The sequence below is a fragment of the Etheostoma spectabile genome, chromosome 10, assembly GCF_008692095.1.
Source record: "Etheostoma spectabile isolate EspeVRDwgs_2016 chromosome 10, UIUC_Espe_1.0, whole genome shotgun sequence".
Taxonomy (NCBI): domain Eukaryota; kingdom Metazoa; phylum Chordata; class Actinopteri; order Perciformes; family Percidae; genus Etheostoma; species Etheostoma spectabile.
This window is the reverse complement of record NC_045742.1, coordinates 27,704,346-27,715,711: the sequence shown is the minus strand read 5'-3', so window position 1 is coordinate 27,715,711 and position 11,366 is coordinate 27,704,346. Positions and strand designations below refer to the sequence as shown.

General features: G+C 40.6%; 2 long non-coding RNA genes across 2 annotated transcripts in view; one reads left to right on the top strand and one right to left on the bottom strand.

Moving 5' to 3' along the window:
• Positions 1-458: 458 nt before the first annotated feature.
• LOC116697185 (uncharacterized) overlaps positions 459-11,366 on the bottom strand; it is an 18,334-nt gene continuing 7,426 nt past the window's right edge. The window contains exons 2-3 of the long non-coding RNA XR_004333950.1: positions 8,933-8,942; positions 459-604 (exon numbers count right to left, since the gene is read on the bottom strand). This is a non-coding gene — a long non-coding RNA (uncharacterized LOC116697185). The remainder of the gene's footprint in view (positions 605-8,932; positions 8,943-11,366) is intronic.
• LOC116697194 (uncharacterized) overlaps positions 10,550-11,366 on the top strand; it is a 1,903-nt gene continuing 1,086 nt past the window's right edge. The window contains exons 1-2 of the long non-coding RNA XR_004333959.1: positions 10,550-10,560; positions 11,290-11,293. This is a non-coding gene — a long non-coding RNA (uncharacterized LOC116697194). The remainder of the gene's footprint in view (positions 10,561-11,289; positions 11,294-11,366) is intronic.

Sequence of the window (11,366 nt, the reverse complement as noted above, 5' to 3'; positions counted from 1 at the left end):
TAATTTTTACAGACAGATAAGATATGTAATAGTGTGTATGTTCACATTCCGGGCTATTTTTTTCAAGAAGGAATAAATAGTTAAAATAAAACTAAAAATAAACAGCTGTAATCTCATCTAGTCTGAGTTTAAAGGTGATTGTTCCTATTTAGTTTACCCTCCTTGATATAAATGTGTTTGGAAAAAATGAAAGCATTACGCTAAGTGTAAAGCTGTCAGCATTGTACTCTGCTGGCCCACACTATCTCCTACAAATATTGTGTAGATACTTTTGGTAGCCGCTTTTTTTGTCTATGCAGGGGGGTACTATTGCCCTCCGACACTGTAGGAGAAGCTTTGGAATCAATATAAAATCTACAGCAAGCACAAAGGAAGGACATTGTAGAGGAAGGAAGCAAGAGACGCCAAATGTGATTCATCTCTGATCTTTTACAGTAGCTGTATCGCCGCAGTACAGCGTGGGTGTAGCCAAGAAATCTAGACGCACCCTAGCAGCAGCAAATGTAATTTGCAGCCAGAGTCAGTCTAGCAACTGTCTGTTGGCTTGCGAGCTGAAAAATCCAAACTCTAGTCAGGCCAATCACATCGTGTCTAGATGGGCGGGCTTAACGTAATGCCGGCAGAGTTACAACGGTTCTGCATGAATTTCCTGCTACTTGAAAACAAAGAAGAGGGCTTTGCCTGGGAATCCAGAAGACTCAGAGTTAAGCTTTTCTTTAAGAAAGGCACAAAAAACAGCGCTGAAGTCATTCTTAAAAAATGAAGATGTGTTGGGAGCTTTGCCAACCAGGTACGGCAAAAGTTTAATCTATCAACTAACATTGCTCTGGTTGGTTGTAGCGCTATCCTATTGCGTGCAGAGGGAATTTAAAAGACAACTGTTTATTGCATTAATGTGGGGCTGGCTTGTCAGGTTAGTGTGGGTGCTCTTTTCTAGTTGCTTTTTTGTTCTTCTGGTCTTTAAAAAAATAGTTGGTTATCTGTTTGCTCAAGTGTTTTAGAAGAACAAAGTGAGTGGGTTGGGGATCCCACTGACCAATAAGGCAATCATCAACATGTAGCCTGCTTAACCGCAACATACTGCAATGTTCTAAAATTTTGAGAAGCATGCGCCATGCAACAGGCCTAACACCACATAAATCAACATCTACACAAACCACAGCCTGCAAAATCAATAATAGCAAAGATAAAACATTGCAACTTTTATGAAGGTAGTTTTTTTTTTTTTGTAGGACTGTTGTATTAAGGCAGGACTATCCTTGAAAGATAGTAGTATGTCGTACAGCCATGTCTGAAGGCAAGTCAAGCAAGGGGAAAGCCAGCCGTCATAAAAAAGGCTGTGATAATCATGAAAGGCATAATATGCAGGATTTGCAGTTTTTTGCAACATACAAAGTTAGCCCCTCCTCCCTTGCTTAGGGAGCCAGAGAGGGAGAAAGACAGTGTTGGAGCAAACTAGAGAGTGAATGAAGAAAGGGAGTGGCATTAGCATTAACAAAGCAGTAAATCTGAGAATTAAGACGCTATTTTCTGATTGTTTCAAGGCAGTTACATTCTTAAGCACAAATAATCACACCTCCGCACAACCCTGTGGGAAGGTACCACATTGGTGGATTTTGTGTAAATGCTGCCAAAGTGAATGCTTCATTCTGTCTGATTGTCCTCGCCCTGTTACACACACAGACCTGCAGCTCTTTATGCAGCCATGACCCAGACAGAGAGCATAAGTGAGAGACAGAGCCAGCGATGATACCTGATTACTACTTTTATAAAGTCATGACCTCACACGCGTTATTGACTGACGGCTACACAGCCAGTGTCCAAAGGTTGACGCCCAGAAATGTTCCAAACCCAAGGAAATAAGAAAATACAGGCAGGGCAGGGTACCTGCAGATATAGACACTGCCACAAATAAGTAATGGTTGAAAGAGATTCTTTTTTGTTTTTTTAGAAAAAGTATACCATTACACTTGGGGATAACGGCGCACAGTCAGACATTTATATTGTTAAACTCATTTGTACATGAAGAGTGACATAAATATGTATGTGTGTAAAGAATGGAAAAGAAAGCTTGAGAGAGAAGTTAAAATGTTCAAATAGCTTCTCACCTCCATACAACTGGCCAATCACTGTTTGATTGAAAGTTTACTGAAATTATCGGACGCAGCCCCCCCTAAAGTAACGTCAGAAAGGGGGGCGGGGGGGGTCTTGATTTCTTTTATATATTTTAGCTACATAAACCATTACATTAGTGACAGTCTGTCAAGCACTTAAGCAGTAAGAAACATTATTATTTTAGCAATATGATACCCAAAGGAAGTCTGATGCCAAGGGCATAAGCCGTAGACACAGAAAAGTAATGTAACAAATGAATGAAGGACTCCCAAGTGCATAAGTAATAAGGAACAAGGTTATTTCATAAGTCGATTATGGTTTGATGAAGCTTTCCACCGTAATAAAGACCAAAATAGAGTGGGCTGTATTTTGACTTGATAGCCTTGTGTGATCATATTGAGACCGTCTGAAAGAGACTATATGCATTTCATAACCTTTGTAGGACATATTTCGGGCCCCATTTGGATTTTGTCCCAGTTTATTTTATAATAATAACTCCCAAACCACAGGGACCATGAGGAAAAACAAGGCACTATCACATTGTGAAGAGCGGCTGAGAAAGTAAAGCTGGCAGTATTGTTGCAATGACAGATTTAGACGTACACTGAAGCACTCACCACAGTCGCATTTGGGGGAGGCTGTGAATTTTTGCAAAACTGTTATCTTCAGTCCAGCCATCTGATATATTAAAATGTCCCTCTAGCCACAGTATGCAGTATGTTTCCTTTATCCCTCAACAGACACAGTGCATCTATAGAGAAAATACTATCTTAAGACTCTGGGATTTTAACTTACAAATTAATATTACAGTATCATTAATTTTTCATTTTCATGATAGCAGCTGCCTTCAACATAAGGCATAACATAAGATACAGCTATGAGGACCATGCTTTTACATGTTGAAGATAACATTATCTATAATGAAACAAAATGTGTCAAAACAACACTGAGATTAAATATCTGACATCACATATTTATGTATGTACATACCGTAATTTTTCAAATAAAAGCCGGGGCCTTTATTTCCCTGAAATGCAGAAGGTATCAGGCTTTTATTTGAAGTAGGCTTCTGTAAGAGGCTGGTCTTAATTTCTACATTGTATTGTTGGTAGATTACAATAAGAGCATACAGTACACCAGTATCTGATTAACGCTACAGACGGTAGCTAGCTAGCTTTGTTTCTAGCTCCAGGCTAACTCTTTTCCTCCCACCTCCAGCTAGCTAGCTTCGTTTCTAGCTCCAGGCTAACTATTTTTCTCCCACCTCCAGCTAGCTCTGCTTCTGTTGACTACTCTCGTCAACTCATCCTTCTGTTTCTTCCGGTATCAGATTCTCCTTTTTTCATTCTTTGCTGTCACTAAATGAGATGTTACATCCAATGTAGCTATTGCTATCTATTGGCACCTGTACGTTACTGCACACTACACATTGCTGAGTAATGTATACAGCTGCACTGACTAAAATACCAGTAGGACAATAATACATGAGTACAACAATCCAGAAAAACAAAGTGTGGAAAAAAAGCATGAATATATTGTTGAATCTGTTAAATTAAATTGGTAGAAATGTACATTACAATAAACGTAAATGCACATTATATGAAAGACACTTAGTTGATTATCCACACTAATTTTTCCCCGGCCTTAATTTGAGGCCGGCCTTTATTTGTCCTTGTTGACCCCGCCCCCGGCCACTATCAAAGGCCCGGCTTTAAATTGACTAGCGATCTTTATTTGAGGAATAACGGTACAATAAAAGTCAGGCAGTTGAGTTTAACATTATCAACATGCAATGGTTTTGTTATTTATTAATGTTTGTTACTAACTAAGCTTCTTCTCCGGAGTCCTTGTGCTATCTCGCCTCGCATTTCCTTGGATTGTGGTGAACAGTGATGTACAATAGTGCAAATTTGGTACCGATCCGCTACCAATTAAATACAGAACCAGTATCGCCAATACCAATACAATTCCGATACTTTTTGCATCATCAAATCACTAACTCTAAATACATTTTCATGACCTTTAAGTGGTTTTGTGATTTTTTTCCTTTGGATTATTACGTATTTTATTATATGTATTACTTATTATTAGTAAAGCTAATAGAACTAGATGTTTCAAACCCTTTAGTAGGAAACTCTTGACATTAGTATATGCTTCTGCATTTACTGGGCCTTAACTTCATCCTTGCCCATGTTATATTTTGATGAAGTTTTTCCAGCAATCTCTTGGTCCAGGGTACAGTTGTTGTGAGTGTATTTAAATCATCCATAAAGGCTTGAATTGGAGGTAACCTCTGACTACATTGTAGTTGTTCTCCTCCCACGACCCATTTTGAAGCTCTAATAATGATCTCCGTTGCCATCATGAAGATCAATGGGGAGATGGTACACCCTGCCATGATGTCTACTTCTAGTGGTTGCCAACTTGTGATGAAACCTGATGTTGTGAAGCAAAACTGTAGATCCTGAAAGTAGTGTTTCAATAGATTTATGATTGTAGTCGGCACCTGGACGAAATCAAAGGCATCCCACAAAACTGAATGAGGGACTGACCAATAGGCATTGGCCAGATCAAGGAACAAGACGTGGAGATCTTTCCCTTCTTTTGTTGCAGTCTGGATTTAATGCCATATGATGCTGTTATGTTTAAGGCATCCCGGAAAGCCTGCGATGCCAGCCTTTTGGATTGATGTGTCAATGAAGTGATTTTGTTTTAAATACCTTGTCAGTCGTCGTGTCAACTCACTGACAAATATCTTGCCTTCAATGTTCAGAAGGTTTATCTGGCGGAACTGTTCAATGGTGGTTGAGTTTTAGTCTTTTGGGATAAACACTCTTCCCGCTCTCGCCATGCTTTCGGGATGATTTGCTTGTCCCACGCCACTTTTATGTATTTCCACAGGATTTTGAAAAAATCCGGAGCCTTCTTGTAAACACTATACGGTATGCCGTTAGGGCCTGGTGCAGATGCCGATCTTGCTTTTTTCTGACTCCCCTCACTCAGCTTGGGAGGGCTAATATCAAAATGATGTTGTGCTGGTGATATTGAAGGGGATGTCAGTGAACGATTGGTTCATCTTTTTTCTCATCAGTATAGATGGATTTCAGATGCTCTTCAACCTGGTCTTTTGATGTTTTCAGGGATCCACTATTCTATTTGTGAATATGCCTTTTACAAATTTAAAGGGGTCTTTGAATAAATCGGTTCTGGCTTTTTCTTTCTTTTTCTGGCGCATCCGTAGGCTTTCTGCTTGTTGGAGTTTTGAGAACCTGTGCTTTAGGTCCTCTTGAAGGAGGTTAATGCCTTCCCTTTCTTCTGCCGTCGCCTTTCTCCACAATTTTCTTAGCCCCGTTGGGGTCTATTACCTCCTGTCAGCTGTCTCTCCATGCTGTCACACTGTCTTTCCCTTGTTGTTAGCTGCACTTTTTTTGATAAACAGTCACTGGATTTTCTTTCGGTGTATCAGTAAAGCTAATAGAACTAGATGTTTCAATCCCTTTATTAGGAAACTCTTGACAATAGCATTCGGTATGGAGTGGTGAAAAGGAGGGTGAGGTATATCATTAGGGTCATGAGGTGGGCACCCTGCTTCATTGACTTTTCGCTGATTGAAGCCCACAATGTCTCCAGAGGGCTCTACAGTTTACCAGGCGTTCCAGGTACACCCCCCTCCATGCCATACCCTCCATTTCCCTTATGGGCTCTACATGTCAGGGGTGTCCTTCTTCTTGAGTCAGGACTAAGCCTGACCTCCTTCCATCTGTTTCTGTTTCTGGCTGCTTTCTTGCTTGTTTGTTAAGTCACGTGATGGTACAACATAAAATCACAAGAGGGGGGAGGAGGAGCAAAGTATGCCTACTCCGCGCTGTGACAGGAGCAGCATTGACACACACAGGTCGCACACAGAACCGCATCTTTAATGAAACTGAGCTGCTGCATACTGGAGAAAAACTAAAACTAAAGTATCAATCTTACCAACGTTGGTATCGATATTATCGATATTTGGATAGATCCGCCCACCACTAGTGGGGGCACCTTGATCATGGTTGCAGCTGCTGCCGTGGTCCTGCTCAACGACCTGCTACACCCCACACTGCTGCTTCTACCATTATTAGTTATAGTACTATTATTTTTACAGTAACTATAATTGCCACTGGTCATGTCATTACATTATACCCACAGCTAGAATTGTAATGTGTCATATTTCTTTATCATTCTCTCGCTCTCTCTAACACCAAATGGCAGCATCAGATGGCCGCCCACCAAGAGCAAGGTTCTGTTCGAGGTTCCTGCCTGTTAAAAGGAAGTTTTTCCTCGCTGCTGTCACAACAAAAGCTTGCTCTTCTGGGAATTGTTAGGTCTCTGTAAATTATTGTGTCTATCTAGACCTATTTTGTAAATATGTACTGTATATCTGTAAAACTGTCCTGAGATAACTTCTGTTATGATTTTACACTATAAATAAAACTGAATTGAATTAAATTATTGGGTGTGACCTTAAAATCAGAGTTTATCTAGCAAAAAGTAGCAGAAAAGTAATGGAAATGGCAATTTTATGCCTATTAGTGTGGATTAATTAGGTGGATGTGCGAATGCTGCTTCAGGACACCAATAAGCTACATTAACTCCTGCCACTGCTTTCATGAAATACATCTCTTTAGTTCCATTCAATCTAAAAAGCAAACGCCCAACTAACTTATTGTACTTAGAGTAATGTAAGACACCCCGCACCTCATAGCATTCGTTATTAGTTACACGTACCGCGCAATGTAGACAGAAAAGTTGCTGAAATGCAGGTGGAATGGATGTCCTGGTTTAGGAAACGAGTGTGATAGATTTGTTGCTATGAAGCAATGATTTTACAAGTGGGTCCCAGTTTTGTTTGTTCTTGTACGTGTGCAGGCAATACACCATCTAGCCAAGGGTTTCACATGGCATTAATGTGCCAAGAAAGGCACTAATGCATCAGCAAACGCAGGGGAAAACAACACTGCAAGCTATTAAGACATGAATGTAAGCCATGGATATAAAAAAAACCAAAAAAAACTCTAGATACAGTGTTCCAGGAGGAGCCCTGTTCATTTCTATGAGAATTGTTCAGTGGTGTTTACAGAATTCCACGTGTAAAATTGCCCAGATGATTGGCGCTGCTTCAGCACTATGGGGCTCATAGAGAAGGCCCACTAGGGAGACCTCTGCCGGCCACTTTAGCACTCGCCTAACTCCAATCAAATTATTTAATCCTGCTGCTCTTCTAGACTTTCCAAATGTTACTGGACCAAATGGATAGTGAAACCATTAATTTCACAGGGGTTATGACGCTCGAAAAAACATATCCACTCATTTAGCCATGTAAGTCCAAGTAAAAAGTATTTTTTGGGCCCCTCGGCATCAAGTGAACAGCCTTGGAAGTTGTAAGTCCACTGTTGGACCGCTATGTCAAATTAGCTTCAAAGAACGCCGCACTTCCTGGGGGCCTGATGTTAACGATTAGGGATGAGCGAGTACAGCATTATCTGTATCTGTATCTGTTTACCAAATGAATTATCTGTATCTGTTTACCACATGAATTATCTGTATCCGTATCCGTACTCGGACTGGGCGGGGCATAAACCGGAAGTGGTCAGATTTAACCCGGAAGTGGGGGTTTTTTTTGGTTCTTTTTTTTTCTTTTTTCACACCAGGTGTGTGTGTGTGAGGGTGTGTGGGTGTGTGTGTGTGTGTGTGTGAGTAAGAGAGAGACACAGAAGAAGAGGGGGCGGGGGCAGCTGACAGTAAAAAAAAAAAATCTCCGATGACAGAGACACAACGGAGTTGCATTTAAACCAAGCAGCATGTCTGAACCCACGTTCACCAGAAATCTACTGGTTACTATGTAAGGACTACAACCCCACTCCAGAAATCTACTGGTTACTATGTAAGGACTACAAACCCCACGTTCCACAAATCTACTGGTTACTATGTAAGGACTACAAACCCCACGTTCCCAGAAATCTACTGGTTACTAGTAAGGACTACAAACCGAAGTTAAAAACAAACCTAAGCTGAAGAAACCCTAAACGTTAACGGAACAGATCCGCAGACCCGATTGACTGAAGGAGCGCGAGCGAGCGAGCGAGAGAGAGAGAGAGCAAGAGAGAGCGCATTTCTCCATGTTCTGTGTGTGTGCGATTGATCCGAGCGGGTTTGTGGGGGGGGGGGGGGGGGGGGGGCTGTGATTATCACGAACGCTATTGACTCATATTACTCGGATAATACTTGTACTCGGCAAAAGTGCTTTATCCGTACTGGATACTCGTTTCAGCCGGGTACTCGGATCACCCCTAATAACGATGCATGTTTCCATCTTTAAATCAAATCATATTTGCAATTGCTTATTGGGGAATAAAATGTAAAGTCTTCCTTAAAGCCTTAAGGAGATGCATAATGAATTGTAAGTAAGACATTCTTGAACTCAGTAGTACTGAATGTAAACATGACCTTTTTCTTCCCTACCAATTATTCCATTCACCAGGAGCTCATTGGTTTACTGTCTCCTGTAACCGTTTTTCCACAGATTTAATTTTCTACCAAAGTCAGTTAGATGAGCGCGTTAGTACTGTAGCTAATTGTCCCGTCTGCTACTACCACCCACAAAGCTGGTGTGTGCAGTTCTATACATAACAAATCAGCAATTAGTCAACATGTTTGATGGAAAAGAGGTATTTTGATTCAAAATATGCTTTATTGAAACGGAGTCCAGTTTCCCTCGGAATCCCAGTCCCAATGCAGAGCGCATTACGCACGCACGCACGCACACACAAACACACACATATACTCTCATGGCTCTTATTAAAACAACGTTATCCTTGCTTTCAGAAGTGAACAGTTGCATATCTCTGGAAAAGATAACTAACTCACTAAGGAATAAAGATACTATTTTATTTAAAATATGGCAAACCTTTGTGGAGAATTTCTCATCTCACATGAATGTATGCACGCTCTCTCTATTTTCACCACACTAGGGTTACATTTTACAATAAGGTACAAAAAAGTAGGTAGTCAGTGATTAACGACTGAGAAATTAATGACTAAGGAATGGTTAGTTAATGAGTAGTTACTGATTGACTGTGATTCAAGCGCTAATGATAAGTTACTCTTAAACAGACTGGTAGTTACTGTTAAATGAATGAGTAACGAATGATTAGTTCACCATCATTGGTACTGAGTGGAATATTAATTATTTTATTTCAGTATTACGTCTTCATTTCTGTTATTGTCTGTAAATGTATTTTTGAGATGTTTATAATGTACAGCAAGCGGTTTTGTATCAATGTCAATGTGTGGCTGTGGGATTTACAAGTTGTTGTTTTTTTTAAAGAAAAGAAAATAGCACCATTTTTCACGGCAGGGTATAGCAATACTTTTCTAGTATGGCTACACTGTGAAAGACCGTCTCACATTGGAGGCTTGTATCATTTATGCTTTTGTGTTGTTTGGCCTTGGCATTTCTTTGGCGTCCAGTAAATTTTTTATAAAAAAATTTACATTGCTGACTTGCGTTTTTATTTCTTTTATCCCTTTGAATCTTGCATGTTGTTGTCATCCTTTTCTCTTTGACTAGCCAGTGCGTGGGAGGGGAAGGAACAGTGTGGGAGAGAGGTAGTGTAGGCAGCGGTGGAAAACGTGCAGCAAAGGTAAACCTCCAGACATGATCCCACAATGACAGGGACACAAAGCCAGCTCTGTGGGCCTCGACAGAAACACCTTCCAGACTGATTCTGCCTCGGGACGTTTTAATTGTGCTCTAAGCCATCGTAATACTGTGTGTGTGTGTGTGTATGTGTGTCTGTTGGGGAATTGGTGGTTCGTGTTTTTTTTTCTTCTTTTTTTCAGAAACACAGTTGGATTTAAAATAGTCCCTGTTGTCTCCTATTGTCTCTCATGCTTTGATGTTCCTGGTGTTGAGCAGTTAGTAATTAGCACGCCCACACAATTTGGCACATCTTTTTTTTGTCGTTCTCGACTTCATTTTCTTGTTCCAGATTAACAGGCAGTGCCCGCCTTCCTTTCTTTCTTCCTCCTCACATTATTATGTTCCTTCTTTATCTACAGGTACAATTAGCCTCTTGCACATTATTTCTGACTCCATTTTGCGTTACAGCCTGTTTTTCTTCTCTCTCCCAATACAATAATTAACCTGAAATTCTATCGTTCCATCTGTTTTTCCCTCTCTCCCTCAATTGTTTTCTTTTAAAGTAGCATTTGCTTCTTCTCCTAATAGCACAGCGGTGTGTTCGGCTCGCCCCGAGCGCCATGTCATTTATCAGCTCATGGGAAATTACCACCTATTGTTGTTGGGGGATGAACAGGCGCAACAGTGTAAAATAGGTTTAAGCAGGTAAATGAATCATCAAGCCAAGCCTTCCAAACTCTCTTTCTTTCTCCGGATTTCTATTTCACTTTGTCTCTCTCTCCCTTCTGCTGTTCTCGCTCACCCATTCTTTAAAGTTTTTCCCTCTCAACCCTGATCTCTCTTTCAGTCTTGGTATGTTCCATTATAAGTAGGTAACGGCTGCTCTGACCTTTGCAGAATTTTCTCTTTTCGGTTGTAATGCTGGCGGTTCAGGATTTAAAGCGTAAAGCTAAATTCTCTCTAAATAGTTTCCTGAACTGCAGAGAACCTCTATTTGAAGCAGGCTTATATTAAAGACAAGCCATGTATTTATTGTATCTTAAGACTTTCCAGATCCCAAATGCTTTTATTGGCTTCCTGTAAAATCAAGAATTAAATTTAAAATCCTCCTCCTGACCTACAAAGCTTTTAACAATTTACCCGCCAATGTATTATTTTTCAGTTGCCATGCCTGCAGCATTTCTGATCACACTAGGACAGTGCCCAATGAAAATGTGCCTGTTTGGAATAGGCTGGTTGGTTAGCTTGTGGTATTAGTTACAGAGGAACCCCAAACCTCTTACTGACTTAGAGTTTAGGCTGCATCTACCTCAGAGGAAGACATTGTACTACTATATTTACCTGACAGAGAACGTGGTAGATTCAGAATTTAATCACAAAATATCACAATGAAACTGTGGAGTAATCAGACAGTTGCCTCATGGACTCAAGGCAGTGCGCTACCCACCCGGTCCATTATGAGAGCTAATCAGCACGTATCTGGATTAATCAACCACCAGAAACGTAGCGAGTAGTTTACAGGGACAATCTCACATTAAGCTGCGGACTGTGTGTGTGTGTGTGTGTGTGTGTGTGT